Source organism: Schistocerca piceifrons, chromosome 8 (genome assembly GCF_021461385.2).
Source record: "Schistocerca piceifrons isolate TAMUIC-IGC-003096 chromosome 8, iqSchPice1.1, whole genome shotgun sequence".
Classification (NCBI taxonomy): Eukaryota; Metazoa; Arthropoda; class Insecta; order Orthoptera; family Acrididae; genus Schistocerca; species Schistocerca piceifrons.
In genome coordinates this window covers 453,293,325-453,308,577 of record NC_060145.1, presented here as the reverse complement: position 1 = coordinate 453,308,577, position 15,253 = coordinate 453,293,325, and the positions used below count along the sequence as shown (strand labels likewise).

General features: G+C 50.3%; 8 non-coding genes across 8 annotated transcripts; all 8 read right to left on the bottom strand.

The window, feature by feature from the left end:
• Positions 1–1,023: 1,023 nt before the first annotated feature.
• On the bottom strand, positions 1,024–1,095 carry Trnae-uuc. Its single transcript has one exon. It is a non-coding gene; the product is annotated as a tRNA-Glu (tRNA).
• Positions 1,096–2,823: 1,728 nt separating this feature from the next.
• Trnae-uuc lies at positions 2,824–2,895 on the bottom strand. Its single transcript has one exon. It is a non-coding gene; the product is annotated as a tRNA-Glu (tRNA).
• Positions 2,896–4,627: 1,732 nt separating this feature from the next.
• On the bottom strand, positions 4,628–4,699 carry Trnae-uuc. The gene has a single exon. It is a non-coding gene; the product is annotated as a tRNA-Glu (tRNA).
• Positions 4,700–6,428: 1,729 nt separating this feature from the next.
• Trnae-uuc lies at positions 6,429–6,500 on the bottom strand. The gene has a single exon. It is a non-coding gene; the product is annotated as a tRNA-Glu (tRNA).
• A 1,731-nt stretch (positions 6,501–8,231) lies between these two features.
• On the bottom strand, positions 8,232–8,303 carry Trnae-uuc. The gene has a single exon. It is a non-coding gene; the product is annotated as a tRNA-Glu (tRNA).
• Positions 8,304–10,032: 1,729 nt separating this feature from the next.
• On the bottom strand, positions 10,033–10,104 carry Trnae-uuc. Its single transcript has one exon. It is a non-coding gene; the product is annotated as a tRNA-Glu (tRNA).
• Positions 10,105–11,835: 1,731 nt separating this feature from the next.
• Trnae-uuc lies at positions 11,836–11,907 on the bottom strand. The gene has a single exon. It is a non-coding gene; the product is annotated as a tRNA-Glu (tRNA).
• Positions 11,908–13,636: 1,729 nt separating this feature from the next.
• On the bottom strand, positions 13,637–13,708 carry Trnae-uuc. The gene has a single exon. It is a non-coding gene; the product is annotated as a tRNA-Glu (tRNA).
• Positions 13,709–15,253: the final 1,545 nt, after the last annotated feature.

Genomic DNA, 15,253 nt, shown 5'->3' with positions numbered 1-15,253 from the left:
GACCGCAGGAGGATTTGTCATTTTTGCGTAGCGCAATAGTATGTGTTCAAGACCATTCGATCCTCGAAATTGCCACGTGTCGCGGCACAGGTAGTATCTCCTCGTCTCCTGCCTCGTTCCAGCTAAGTGGATTGATTTCACTTCATCGTGTGTCGACTTGGCCCGACTTTGCTCGATTGCCGCTCGCTGCCGCTCGGCGGTGGGGCCGATATGACAGGAGAAGTACGACAATCGGCTGCGAGAAATAAGGTAATCAAGAGTACTTTTCCTTTTCAATACGAAAAGCTAAACTTTCATTTAGAAATTTCGGAAATCTCACTGCTTCGCCACAGTGTTATCTACACATTTGAGAAATTATCTGTTGATTGGTATGGTTCTGTTATTGCCAAAGTCGTCCTTGCACTTTCCTTGCGCTCTTTTTGCAAACAGCCTAGTTAAATTTTGGATCATATGTTCGTTAACGTAATTTAAATTGCTTAGGGAGGCATCATAGCACGTCAACACTGTAGCACAAGAGGAGGAGGGGGGGGTTGAAATGAAAGGGTCCAATAGCACGCACAGTTCCCGGACGATCACCCATCCACTCACTAACCACGCAAACGTCTGCTTAACTTCATTAATCGAAAGTGAGCTGGCCGTTGGCAACCCCTTAGCGAAACGTTCAGACTTCTAGCTGGATGTGCACATCATTTAGAATCTGCCTGGCAGAGTCTCGCAGGGGACAGCATTTCCTATTAGGGGAGAAAATGGAATGGCCCGTGGAGGGATGGAACCCATGACCTACGCGTTACTAGCACGACGCTATAGCCCACTGAGCTAACGGGCAATGCAACACTGTCGCATAAGCAGTCCAAAACCGCAATCCCGTCTCCTCTCCCTTCAAAACGGCCCCGCCATTAACGTGAGGATGTATCTCTTTTTCTTGACTTTCTCTCACCTTATACCTGGAACCCAGAGCAGCAGCTCCACGAAGACGAAAAACGGCCGTGAGAAGTTTTCTCATCTCAGCCCCGAAAATTCACGTTCAGGTACCGGGAATCGAACCCGGGCCTCCTGGGTGAAAGCCAGGTATCCTAGCCACTAAACCATACCGGACATACCTCAACGATCCACTACGTGTGTATGCGTCCAGAAATACTTCTCCTCCACGCAACTTTAGGGCCGAATGTGGCGCCAACGCTGAACTCTGTCCGCCACCACGATCCCGCTTACTCACTCCCAAAGCGCGCAAGTCATACTAGGCAAACATCGCTTTCAGTCTCGAGTGCAACTAGCAAAACTGTAATTAGTAATAACTGAAAACAAACACACGTTGACGCAAAGTAGCCTAGGTGGTAATAAACGGCAAATACGGCCTTACCTCGCAAAAGCTATGCTGTGCCTTTCACCGTCGTGGAGAGAAAATGAGATGGCTGAGTTGAGGATAGAACGTACGCCCTTAAGATAATGACACGCGCAGCCCACTGCGCCACCGAGGCATACAGGAATACTCGCCACCGCAGCCTCACTAAGAAGTTCTAATTTCAGAATTGTTTTCCCACCATGCCGTGCATGAAATGGTCGATTTCTCGGCGGAAGTCAATGCTGCGTCTAGTTACAGTGCATCGCCCTGGAAGCAACGTGGCACCGCGTTCCGATGTGCTGGAGGGCAGAGGGCCTGCAGCAGGGTCGCTTGAGCCTCTGGTGGCAGCAGGGGCGGCAACGCACCGCGACACAGGAAGAATGCAGCGCAATGCGGTGGTGGTGTAACGGTCAGCATGGTTTCTTCCCAAGCAGTTAATCCGGGTTCGATTCCTGGCGACCGCAGGAGGATTTGTCATTTTTGCGTAGCGCAATAGTATGTGTTCAAGACCATTCGATCCTCGAAATTGCCACGTGTCGCGGCACAGGTAGTATCTCCTCGTCTCCTGCCTCGTTCCAGCTAAGTGGATTGATTTCACTTCATCGTGTGTCGACTTGGCCCGACTTTGCTCGACTGCCGCTCGCTGCCGCTCGGCGGTGGGGCCGATATGACAGGAGAAGTACGACAATCGGCTGCGAGAAATAAGGTAATCAAGAGTACATTTCCTTTTCAATACGAAAAGCTAAACTTTCATTTACAAATTTCGGAAATCTCACTGCTTCGCCACAGTGTTATCTACACATTTGAGAAATTATCTGTTGACTCGTACGGTTCTGTTATTGCCAAAGTCGTTCTTGCACTTTCCTTGCGCTCTTTTTGCAAACAGCCTAGTTAAATTTTGGATCATATGTTCGTTAACGTAATTTAAATTGCTTAGGGAGGCATCATAGCACGTCAACACTGTAGCACAAGAGGAGGAGGGGGGGGGTTGAAATGAAAGGGTCCAATAGCACGCACAGTTCCCGGACGATCACCCATCCACTCACTAACCACGCAAACGTCTGCTTAACTTCATTAATCGAAAGTGAGCTGGCCGTTGGCAACCCCTTAGCGAAACGTTCAGACTTCTAGCTGGATGTGCACATCATTTAGAATCTGCCTGGCAGAGTCTCGCAGGAGACAGCATTTCCTATTAGGGGAGAAAATGGAATGGCCCGTGGAGGGATGGAACCCATGACCTACGCGTTACTAGCACGACGCTATAGCCCACTGAGCTAACGGGCAATGCAACACTGTCGCATCAGCAGTCCAAAACCGCAAAACCGTCTCCTCTCCCTTCAAAACGGCCACGCCATTAACGTGAGGATGTATCTCTTTTTCTTGACTTTCTCTCACCTTATACCTGGAACCCAGAGCAGCAGCTCCACGAAGACGAAAAACGGCCGTGAGAAGTTTTCTCATCTCAGCCCCGAAAATTCACGTTCAGGTACCGGGAATCGAACCCGGGCCTCCTGGGTGAAAGCCAGGTATCCTAGCCACTAAACCATACCGGACATACCTCAACGATCCACTACGTGTGTATGCGTCCAGAAATACTTCTCCTCCACGCAACTTTAGGGCCGAATGTGGCGCCAACGCTGAACTCTGTCCGCCACCACGATCCCGCTTACTCACTCCCAAAGCGCGCAAGTCATACTAGGCAAACATCGCTTTCAGTCTCGAGTGCAACTAGCAAAACTGTAATTAGTAATAACTGGAAACAAACACACGTTGACGCAAAGTAGCCTAGGTGGTAATAAACGGCAAATACGGCCTTACCTCGCAAAAGCTATGCTGTGCCTTTCACCGTCGTGGAGAGAAAATGAGATGGCTGAGTTGAGGATAGAACGTACGCCCTTAAGATAATGACACGCGCAGCCCACTGCGCCATCGAGGCATACAGGAATACTCGCCACCGCAGCCTCACTAAGAAGTTCTAATTTCAGAATTGTTTTCCCACCATGCCGTGCATGAAATGGTCGATTTCTCGGCGGAAGTCAATGCTGCGTCTAGTTACAGTGCATCGCCCTGGAAGCAACGTGGCACCGCGTTCCGATGTGCTGGAGGGCAGAGGGCCTGCAGCAGGGTCGCTTGAGCCTCTGGTGGCAGCAGGGGCGGCAACGCACCGCGACACAGGAAGAATGCAGCGCAATGCGGTGGTGGTGTAACGGTCAGCATGGTTTCTTCCCAAGCAGTTAATCCGGGTTCGATTCCTGGCGACCGCAGGAGGATTTGTCATTTTTGCGTAGCGCAATAGTATGTGTTCAAGACCATTCGATCCTCGAAATTGCCACGTGTCGCGGCACAGGTAGTATCTCCTCGTCTCCTGCCTCGTTCCAGCTAAGTGGATTGATTTCACTTCATCGTGTGTCGACTTGGCCCGACTTTGCTCGACTGCCGCTCGCTGCCGCTCGGCGGTGGGGCCGATATGACAGGAGAAGTACGACAATCGGCTGCGAGAAATAAGGTAATCAAGAGTACTTTTCCTTTTCAATACGAAAAGCTAAACTTTCATTTACAAATTTCGGAAATCTCACTGCTTCGCCACAGTGTTATCTACACATTTGAGAAATTATCTGTTGATTCGTACGGTTCTGTTATTGCCAAAGTCGTTCTTGCACTTTCCTTGCGCTCTTTTTGCAAACAGCCTAGTTAAATTTTGGATCATATGTTCGTTAACGTAATTTAAATTGCTTAGGGAGGCATCATAGCACGTCAACACTGTAGCACAAGAGGAGGAGGGGGGGGGGGGGTTGAAATGAAAGGGTCCAATAGCACGCACAGTTCCCGGACGATCACCCATCCACTCACTAACCACGCAAACGTCTGCTTAACTTCATTAATCGAAAGTGAGCTGGCCGTTGGCAACCCCTTAGCGAAACGTTCAGACTTCTAGCTGGATGTGCACATCATTTAGAATCTGCCTGGCAGAGTCTCGCAGGAGACAGCATTTCCTATTAGGGGAGAAAATGGAATGGCCTGTGGAGGGATGGAACCCATGACCTACGCGTTACTAGCACGACGCTATAGCCCACTGAGCTAACGGGCAATGCAACACTGTCGCATCAGCAGTCCAAAACCGCAAAACCGTCTCCTCTCCCTTCAAAACGGCCACGCCATTAACGTGAGGATGTATCTCTTTTTCTTGACTTTCTCTCACCTTATACCTGGAACCCAGAGCAGCAGCTCCACGAAGACGAAAAACGGCCGTGAGAAGTTTTCTCATCTCAGCCCCGAAAATTCACGTTCAGGTACCGGGAATCGAACCCGGGCCTCCTGGGTGAAAGCCAGGTATCCTAGCCACTAAACCATACCGGACATACCTCAACGATCCACTACGTGTGTATGCGTCCAGAAATACTTCTCCTCCACGCAACTTTAGGGCCGAATCTGGCGCCAACGCTGAACTCTGTCCGCCACCACGATCCCGCTTACTCACTCCCAAAGCGCGCAAGTCATACTAGGCAAACATCGCTTTCAGTCTCGAGTGCAACTAGCAAAACTGTAATTAGTAATAACTGGAAACAAACACACGTTGACGCAAAGTAGCCTAGGTGGTAATAAACGGCAAATACGGCCTTACCTCGCAAAAGCTATGCTGTGCCTTTCACCGTCGTGGAGAGAAAATGAGATGGCTGAGTTGAGGATAGAACGTACGCCCTTAAGATAATGACACGCGCAGCCCACTGCGCCACCGAGGCATACAGGAATACTCGCCACCGCAGCCTCACTAAGAAGTTCTAATTTCAGAATTGTTTTCCCACCATGCCGTGCATGAAATGGTCGATTTCTCGGCGGAAGTCAATGCTGCGTCTAGTTACAGTGCATCGCCCTGGAAGCAACGTGGCACCGCGTTCCGATGTGCTGGAGGGCAGAGGGCCTGCAGCAGGGTCGCTTGAGCCTCTGGTGGCAGCAGGGGCGGCAACGCACCGCGACACAGGAAGAATGCAGCGCAATGCGGTGGTGGTGTAACGGTCAGCATGGTTTCTTCCCAAGCAGTTAATCCGGGTTCGATTCCTGGCGACCGCAGGAGGATTTGTCATTTTTGCGTAGCGCAATAGTATGTGTTCAAGACCATTCGATCCTCGAAATTGCCACGTGTCGCGGCACAGGTAGTATCTCCTCGTCTCCTGCCTCGTTCCAGCTAAGTGGATTGATTTCACTTCATCGTGTGTCGACTTGGCCCGACTTTGCTCGACTGCCGCTCGCTGCCGCTCGGCGGTGGGGCCGATATGACAGGAGAAGTACGACAATCGGCTGCGAGAAATAAGGTAATCAAGAGTACATTTCCTTTTCAATACGAAAAGCTAAACTTTCATTTACAAATTTCGGAAATCTCACTGCTTCGCCACAGTGTTATCTACACATTTGAGAAATTATCTGTTGACTCGTACGGTTCTGTTATTGCCAAAGTCGTTCTTGCACTTTCCTTGCGCTCTTTTTGCAAACAGCCTAGTTAAATTTTGGATCATATGTTCGTTAACGTAATTTAAATTGCTTAGGGAGGCATCATAGCACGTCAACACTGTAGCACAAGAGGAGGAGGGGGGGGGGTTGAAATGAAAGGGTCCAATAGCACGCACAGTTCCCGGACGATCACCCATCCACTCACTAACCACGCAAACGTCTGCTTAACTTCATTAATCGAAAGTGAGCTGGCCGTTGGCAACCCCTTAGCGAAACGTTCAGACTTCTAGCTGGATGTGCACATCATTTAGAATCTGCCTGGCAGAGTCTCGCAGGAGACAGCATTTCCTATTAGGGGAGAAAATGGAATGGCCCGTGGAGGGATGGAACCCATGACCTACGCGTTACTAGCACGACGCTATAGCCCACTGAGCTAACGGGCAATGCAACACTGTCGCATCAGCAGTCCAAAACCGCAAAACCGTCTCCTCTCCCTTCAAAACGGCCACGCCATTAACGTGAGGATGTATCTCTTTTTCTTGACTTTCTCTCACCTTATACCTGGAACCCAGAGCAGCAGCTCCACGAAGACGAAAAACGGCCGTGAGAAGTTTTCTCATCTCAGCCCCGAAAATTCACGTTCAGGTACCGGGAATCGAACCCGGGCCTCCTGGGTGAAAGCCAGGTATCCTAGCCACTAAACCATACCGGACATACCTCAACGATCCACTACGTGTGTATGCGTCCAGAAATACTTCTCCTCCACGCAACTTTAGGGCCGAATGTGGCGCCAACGCTGAACTCTGTCCGCCACCACGATCCCGCTTACTCACTCCCAAAGCGCGCAAGTCATACTAGGCAAACATCGCTTTCAGTCTCGAGTGCAACTAGCAAAACTGTAATTAGTAATAACTGGAAACAAACACACGTTGACGCAAAGTAGCCTAGGTGGTAATAAACGGCAAATACGGCCTTACCTCGCAAAAGCTATGCTGTGCCTTTCACCGTCGTGGAGAGAAAATGAGATGGCTGAGTTGAGGATAGAACGTACGCCCTTAAGATAATGACACGCGCAGCCCACTGCGCCATCGAGGCATACAGGAATACTCGCCACCGCAGCCTCACTAAGAAGTTCTAATTTCAGAATTGTTTTCCCACCATGCCGTGCATGAAATGGTCGATTTCTCGGCGGAAGTCAATGCTGCGTCTAGTTACAGTGCATCGCCCTGGAAGCAACGTGGCACCGCGTTCCGATGTGCTGGAGGGCAGAGGGCCTGCAGCAGGGTCGCTTGAGCCTCTGGTGGCAGCAGGGGCGGCAACGCACCGCGACACAGGAAGAATGCAGCGCAATGCGGTGGTGGTGTAACGGTCAGCATGGTTTCTTCCCAAGCAGTTAATCCGGGTTCGATTCCTGGCGACCGCAGGAGGATTTGTCATTTTTGCGTAGCGCAATAGTATGTGTTCAAGACCATTCGATCCTCGAAATTGCCACGTGTCGCGGCACAGGTAGTATCTCCTCGTCTCCTGCCTCGTTCCAGCTAAGTGGATTGATTTCACTTCATCGTGTGTCGACTTGGCCCGACTTTGCTCGACTGCCGCTCGCTGCCGCTCGGCGGTGGGGCCGATATGACAGGAGAAGTACGACAATCGGCTGCGAGAAATAAGGTAATCAAGAGTACTTTTCCTTTTCAATACGAAAAGCTAAACTTTCATTTACAAATTTCGGAAATCTCACTGCTTCGCCACAGTGTTATCTACACATTTGAGAAATTATCTGTTGATTCGTACGGTTCTGTTATTGCCAAAGTCGTTCTTGCACTTTCCTTGCGCTCTTTTTGCAAACAGCCTAGTTAAATTTTGGATCATATGTTCGTTAACGTAATTTAAATTGCTTAGGGAGGCATCATAGCACGTCAACACTGTAGCACAAGAGGAGGAGGGGGGGGGGGGTTGAAATGAAAGGGTCCAATAGCACGCACAGTTCCCGGACGATCACCCATCCACTCACTAACCACGCAAACGTCTGCTTAACTTCATTAATCGAAAGTGAGCTGGCCGTTGGCAACCCCTTAGCGAAACGTTCAGACTTCTAGCTGGATGTGCACATCATTTAGAATCTGCCTGGCAGAGTCTCGCAGGAGACAGCATTTCCTATTAGGGGAGAAAATGGAATGGCCTGTGGAGGGATGGAACCCATGACCTACGCGTTACTAGCACGACGCTATAGCCCACTGAGCTAACGGGCAATGCAACACTGTCGCATCAGCAGTCCAAAACCGCAAAACCGTCTCCTCTCCCTTCAAAACGGCCACGCCATTAACGTGAGGATGTATCTCTTTTTCTTGACTTTCTCTCACCTTATACCTGGAACCCAGAGCAGCAGCTCCACGAAGACGAAAAACGGCCGTGAGAAGTTTTCTCATCTCAGCCCCGAAAATTCACGTTCAGGTACCGGGAATCGAACCCGGGCCTCCTGGGTGAAAGCCAGGTATCCTAGCCACTAAACCATACCGGACATACCTCAACGATCCACTACGTGTGTATGCGTCCAGAAATACTTCTCCTCCACGCAACTTTAGGGCCGAATCTGGCGCCAACGCTGAACTCTGTCCGCCACCACGATCCCGCTTACTCACTCCCAAAGCGCGCAAGTCATACTAGGCAAACATCGCTTTCAGTCTCGAGTGCAACTAGCAAAACTGTAATTAGTAATAACTGGAAACAAACACACGTTGACGCAAAGTAGCCTAGGTGGTAATAAACGGCAAATACGGCCTTACCTCGCAAAAGCTATGCTGTGCCTTTCACCGTCGTGGAGAGAAAATGAGATGGCTGAGTTGAGGATAGAACGTACGCCCTTAAGATAATGACACGCGCAGCCCACTGCGCCACCGAGGCATACAGGAATACTCGCCACCGCAGCCTCACTAAGAAGTTCTAATTTCAGAATTGTTTTCCCACCATGCCGTGCATGAAATGGTCGATTTCTCGGCGGAAGTCAATGCTGCGTCTAGTTACAGTGCATCGCCCTGGAAGCAACGTGGCACCGCGTTCCGATGTGCTGGAGGGCAGAGGGCCTGCAGCAGGGTCGCTTGAGCCTCTGGTGGCAGCAGGGGCGGCAACGCACCGCGACACAGGAAGAATGCAGCGCAATGCGGTGGTGGTGTAACGGTCAGCATGGTTTCTTCCCAAGCAGTTAATCCGGGTTCGATTCCTGGCGACCGCAGGAGGATTTGTCATTTTTGCGTAGCGCAATAGTATGTGTTCAAGACCATTCGATCCTCGAAATTGCCACGTGTCGCGGCACAGGTAGTATCTCCTCGTCTCCTGCCTCGTTCCAGCTAAGTGGATTGATTTCACTTCATCGTGTGTCGACTTGGCCCGACTTTGCTCGACTGCCGCTCGCTGCCGCTCGGCGGTGGGGCCGATATGACAGGAGAAGTACGACAATCGGCTGCGAGAAATAAGGTAATCAAGAGTACATTTCCTTTTCAATACGAAAAGCTAAACTTTCATTTACAAATTTCGGAAATCTCACTGCTTCGCCACAGTGTTATCTACACATTTGAGAAATTATCTGTTGACTCGTACGGTTCTGTTATTGCCAAAGTCGTTCTTGCACTTTCCTTGCGCTCTTTTTGCAAACAGCCTAGTTAAATTTTGGATCATATGTTCGTTAACGTAATTTAAATTGCTTAGGGAGGCATCATAGCACGTCAACACTGTAGCACAAGAGGAGGAGGGGGGGGGGTTGAAATGAAAGGGTCCAATAGCACGCACAGTTCCCGGACGATCACCCATCCACTCACTAACCACGCAAACGTCTGCTTAACTTCATTAATCGAAAGTGAGCTGGCCGTTGGCAACCCCTTAGCGAAACGTTCAGACTTCTAGCTGGATGTGCACATCATTTAGAATCTGCCTGGCAGAGTCTCGCAGGAGACAGCATTTCCTATTAGGGGAGAAAATGGAATGGCCCGTGGAGGGATGGAACCCATGACCTACGCGTTACTAGCACGACGCTATAGCCCACTGAGCTAACGGGCAATGCAACACTGTCGCATCAGCAGTCCAAAACCGCAAAACCGTCTCCTCTCCCTTCAAAACGGCCACGCCATTAACGTGAGGATGTATCTCTTTTTCTTGACTTTCTCTCACCTTATACCTGGAACCCAGAGCAGCAGCTCCACGAAGACGAAAAACGGCCGTGAGAAGTTTTCTCATCTCAGCCCCGAAAATTCACGTTCAGGTACCGGGAATCGAACCCGGGCCTCCTGGGTGAAAGCCAGGTATCCTAGCCACTAAACCATACCGGACATACCTCAACGATCCACTACGTGTGTATGCGTCCAGAAATACTTCTCCTCCACGCAACTTTAGGGCCGAATGTGGCGCCAACGCTGAACTCTGTCCGCCACCACGATCCCGCTTACTCACTCCCAAAGCGCGCAAGTCATACTAGGCAAACATCGCTTTCAGTCTCGAGTGCAACTAGCAAAACTGTAATTAGTAATAACTGGAAACAAACACACGTTGACGCAAAGTAGCCTAGGTGGTAATAAACGGCAAATACGGCCTTACCTCGCAAAAGCTATGCTGTGCCTTTCACCGTCGTGGAGAGAAAATGAGATGGCTGAGTTGAGGATAGAACGTACGCCCTTAAGATAATGACACGCGCAGCCCACTGCGCCATCGAGGCATACAGGAATACTCGCCACCGCAGCCTCACTAAGAAGTTCTAATTTCAGAATTGTTTTCCCACCATGCCGTGCATGAAATGGTCGATTTCTCGGCGGAAGTCAATGCTGCGTCTAGTTACAGTGCATCGCCCTGGAAGCAACGTGGCACCGCGTTCCGATGTGCTGGAGGGCAGAGGGCCTGCAGCAGGGTCGCTTGAGCCTCTGGTGGCAGCAGGGGCGGCAACGCACCGCGACACAGGAAGAATGCAGCGCAATGCGGTGGTGGTGTAACGGTCAGCATGGTTTCTTCCCAAGCAGTTAATCCGGGTTCGATTCCTGGCGACCGCAGGAGGATTTGTCATTTTTGCGTAGCGCAATAGTATGTGTTCAAGACCATTCGATCCTCGAAATTGCCACGTGTCGCGGCACAGGTAGTATCTCCTCGTCTCCTGCCTCGTTCCAGCTAAGTGGATTGATTTCACTTCATCGTGTGTCGACTTGGCCCGACTTTGCTCGACTGCCGCTCGCTGCCGCTCGGCGGTGGGGCCGATATGACAGGAGAAGTACGACAATCGGCTGCGAGAAATAAGGTAATCAAGAGTACTTTTCCTTTTCAATACGAAAAGCTAAACTTTCATTTACAAATTTCGGAAATCTCACTGCTTCGCCACAGTGTTATCTACACATTTGAGAAATTATCTGTTGATTCGTACGGTTCTGTTATTGCCAAAGTCGTTCTTGCACTTTCCTTGCGCTCTTTTTGCAAACAGCCTAGTTAAATTTTGGATCATATGTTCGTTAACGTAATTTAAATTGCTTAGGGAGGCATCATAGCACGTCAACACTGTAGCACAAGAGGAGGAGGGGGGGGGGGGTTGAAATGAAAGGGTCCAATAGCACGCACAGTTCCCGGACGATCACCCATCCACTCACTAACCACGCAAACGTCTGCTTAACTTCATTAATCGAAAGTGAGCTGGCCGTTGGCAACCCCTTAGCGAAACGTTCAGACTTCTAGCTGGATGTGCACATCATTTAGAATCTGCCTGGCAGAGTCTCGCAGGAGACAGCATTTCCTATTAGGGGAGAAAATGGAATGGCCTGTGGAGGGATGGAACCCATGACCTACGCGTTACTAGCACGACGCTATAGCCCACTGAGCTAACGGGCAATGCAACACTGTCGCATCAGCAGTCCAAAACCGCAAAACCGTCTCCTCTCCCTTCAAAACGGCCACGCCATTAACGTGAGGATGTATCTCTTTTTCTTGACTTTCTCTCACCTTATACCTGGAACCCAGAGCAGCAGCTCCACGAAGACGAAAAACGGCCGTGAGAAGTTTTCTCATCTCAGCCCCGAAAATTCACGTTCAGGTACCGGGAATCGAACCCGGGCCTCCTGGGTGAAAGCCAGGTATCCTAGCCACTAAACCATACCGGACATACCTCAACGATCCACTACGTGTGTATGCGTCCAGAAATACTTCTCCTCCACGCAACTTTAGGGCCGAATCTGGCGCCAACGCTGAACTCTGTCCGCCACCACGATCCCGCTTACTCACTCCCAAAGCGCGCAAGTCATACTAGGCAAACATCGCTTTCAGTCTCGAGTGCAACTAGCAAAACTGTAATTAGTAATAACTGGAAACAAACACACGTTGACGCAAAGTAGCCTAGGTGGTAATAAACGGCAAATACGGCCTTACCTCGCAAAAGCTATGCTGTGCCTTTCACCGTCGTGGAGAGAAAATGAGATGGCTGAGTTGAGGATAGAACGTACGCCCTTAAGATAATGACACGCGCAGCCCACTGCGCCACCGAGGCATACAGGAATACTCGCCACCGCAGCCTCACTAAGAAGTTCTAATTTCAGAATTGTTTTCCCACCATGCCGTGCATGAAATGGTCGATTTCTCGGCGGAAGTCAATGCTGCGTCTAGTTACAGTGCATCGCCCTGGAAGCAACGTGGCACCGCGTTCCGATGTGCTGGAGGGCAGAGGGCCTGCAGCAGGGTCGCTTGAGCCTCTGGTGGCAGCAGGGGCGGCAACGCACCGCGACACAGGAAGAATGCAGCGCAATGCGGTGGTGGTGTAACGGTCAGCATGGTTTCTTCCCAAGCAGTTAATCCGGGTTCGATTCCTGGCGACCGCAGGAGGATTTGTCATTTTTGCGTAGCGCAATAGTATGTGTTCAAGACCATTCGATCCTCGAAATTGCCACGTGTCGCGGCACAGGTAGTATCTCCTCGTCTCCTGCCTCGTTCCAGCTAAGTGGATTGATTTCACTTCATCGTGTGTCGACTTGGCCCGACTTTGCTCGACTGCCGCTCGCTGCCGCTCGGCGGTGGGGCCGATATGACAGGAGAAGTACGACAATCGGCTGCGAGAAATAAGGTAATCAAGAGTACTTTTCCTTTTCAATACGAAAAGCTAAACTTTCATTTACAAATTTCGGAAATCTCACTGCTTCGCCACAGTGTTATCTACACATTTGAGAAATTATCTGTTGATTCGTACGGTTCTGTTATTGCCAAAGTCGTTCTTGCACTTTCCTTGCGCTCTTTTTGCAAACAGCCTAGTTAAATTTTGGATCATATGTTCGTTAACGTAATTTAAATTGCTTAGGGAGGCATCATAGCACGTCAACACTGTAGCACAAGAGGAGGAGGGGGGGGGGTTGAAATGAAAGGGTCCAATAGCACGCACAGTTCCCGGACGATCACCCATCCACTCACTAACCACGCAAACGTCTGCTTAACTTCATTAATCGAAAGTGAGCTGGCCGTTGGCAACCCCTTAGCGAAACGTTCAGACTTCTAGCTGGATGTGCACATCATTTAGAATCTGCGTGGCAGAGTCTCGCAGGAGACAGCATTTCCTATTAGGGGAGAAAATGGAATGGCCCGTGGAGGGATGGAACCCATGACCTACGCGTTACTAGCACGACGCTATAGCCCACTGAGCTAACGGGCAATGCAACACTGTCGCATCAGCAGTCCAAAACCGCAAAACCGTCTCCTCTCCCTTCAAAACGGCCACGCCATTAACGTGAGGATGTATCTCTTTTTCTTGACTTTCTCTCACCTTATACCTGGAACCCAGAGCAGCAGCTCCACGAAGACGAAAAACGGCCGTGAGAAGTTTTCTCATCTCAGCCCCGAAAATTCACGTTCAGGTACCGGGAATCGAACCCGGGCCTCCTGGGTGAAAGCCAGGTATCCTAGCCACTAAACCATACCGGACATACCTCAACGATCCACTACGTGTGTATGCGTCCAGAAATACTTCTCCTCCACGCAACTTTAGGGCCGAATCTGGCGCCAACGCTGAACTCTGTCCGCCACCACGATCCCGCTTACTCACTCCCAAAGCGCGCAAGTCATACTAGGCAAACATCGCTTTCAGTCTCGAGTGCAACTAGCAAAACGGTAATTAGTAATAACTGGAAACAAACACACGTTGACGCAAAGTAGCCTAGGTGGTAATAAACGGCAAATACGGCCTTACCTCGCAAAAGCTATGCTGTGCCTTTCACCGTCGTGGAGAGAAAATGAGATGGCTGAGTTGAGGATAGAACGTACGCCCTTAAGATAATGACACGCGCAGCCCACTGCGCCATCGAGGCATACAGGAATACTCGCCACCGCAGCCTCACTAAGAAGTTCTAATTTCAGAATTGTTTTCCCACCATGCCGTGCATGAAATGGTCGATTTCTCGGCGGAAGTCAATGCTGCGTCTAGTTACAGTGCATCGCCCTGGAAGCAACGTGGCACCGCGTTCCGATGTGCTGGAGGGCAGAGGGCCTGCAGCAGGGTCGCTTGAGCCTCTGGTGGCAGCAGGGGCGGCAACGCACCGCGACACAGGAAGAATGCAGCGCAATGCGGTGGTGGTGTAACGGTCAGCATGGTTTCTTCCCAAGCAGTTAATCCGGGTTCGATTCCTGGCGACCGCAGGAGGATTTGTCATTTTTGCGTAGCGCAATAGTATGTGTTCAAGACCATTCGATCCTCGAAATTGCCACGTGTCGCGGCACAGGTAGTATCTCCTCGTCTCCTGCCTCGTTCCAGCTAAGTGGATTGATTTCACTTCATCGTGTGTCGACTTGGCCCGACTTTGCTCGACTGCCGCTCGCTGCCGCTCGGCGGTGGGGCCGATATGACAGGAGAAGTACGACAATCGGCTGCGAGAAATAAGGTAATCAAGAGTACTTTTCCTTTTCAATACGAAAAGCTAAACTTTCATTTACAAATTTCGGAAATCTCACTGCTTCGCCACAGTGTTATCTACACATTTGAGAAATTATCTGTTGATTCGTACGGTTCTGTTATTGCCAAAGTCGTTCTTGCACTTTCCTTGCGCTCTTTTTGCAAACAGCCTAGTTAAATTTTGGATCATATGTTCGTTAACGTAATTTAAATTGCTTAGGGAGGCATCATAGCACGTCAACACTGTAGCACAAGAGGAGGAGGGGGGGGGGGGTTGAAATGAAAGGGTCCAATAGCACGCACAGTTCCCGGACGATCACCCATCCACTCACTAACCACGCAAACGTCTGCTTAACTTCATTAATCGAAAGTGAGCTGGCCGTTGGCAACCCCTTAGCGAAACGTTCAGACTTCTAGCTGGATGTGCACATCATTTAGAATCTGCCTGGCAGAGTCTCGCAGGAGACAGCATTTCCTATTAGGGGAGAAAATGGAATGGCCCGTGGAGGGATGGAACCCATGACCTACGCGTTACTAGCACGACGCTATAGCCCACTGAGCTAACGGGCAATGCAACACTG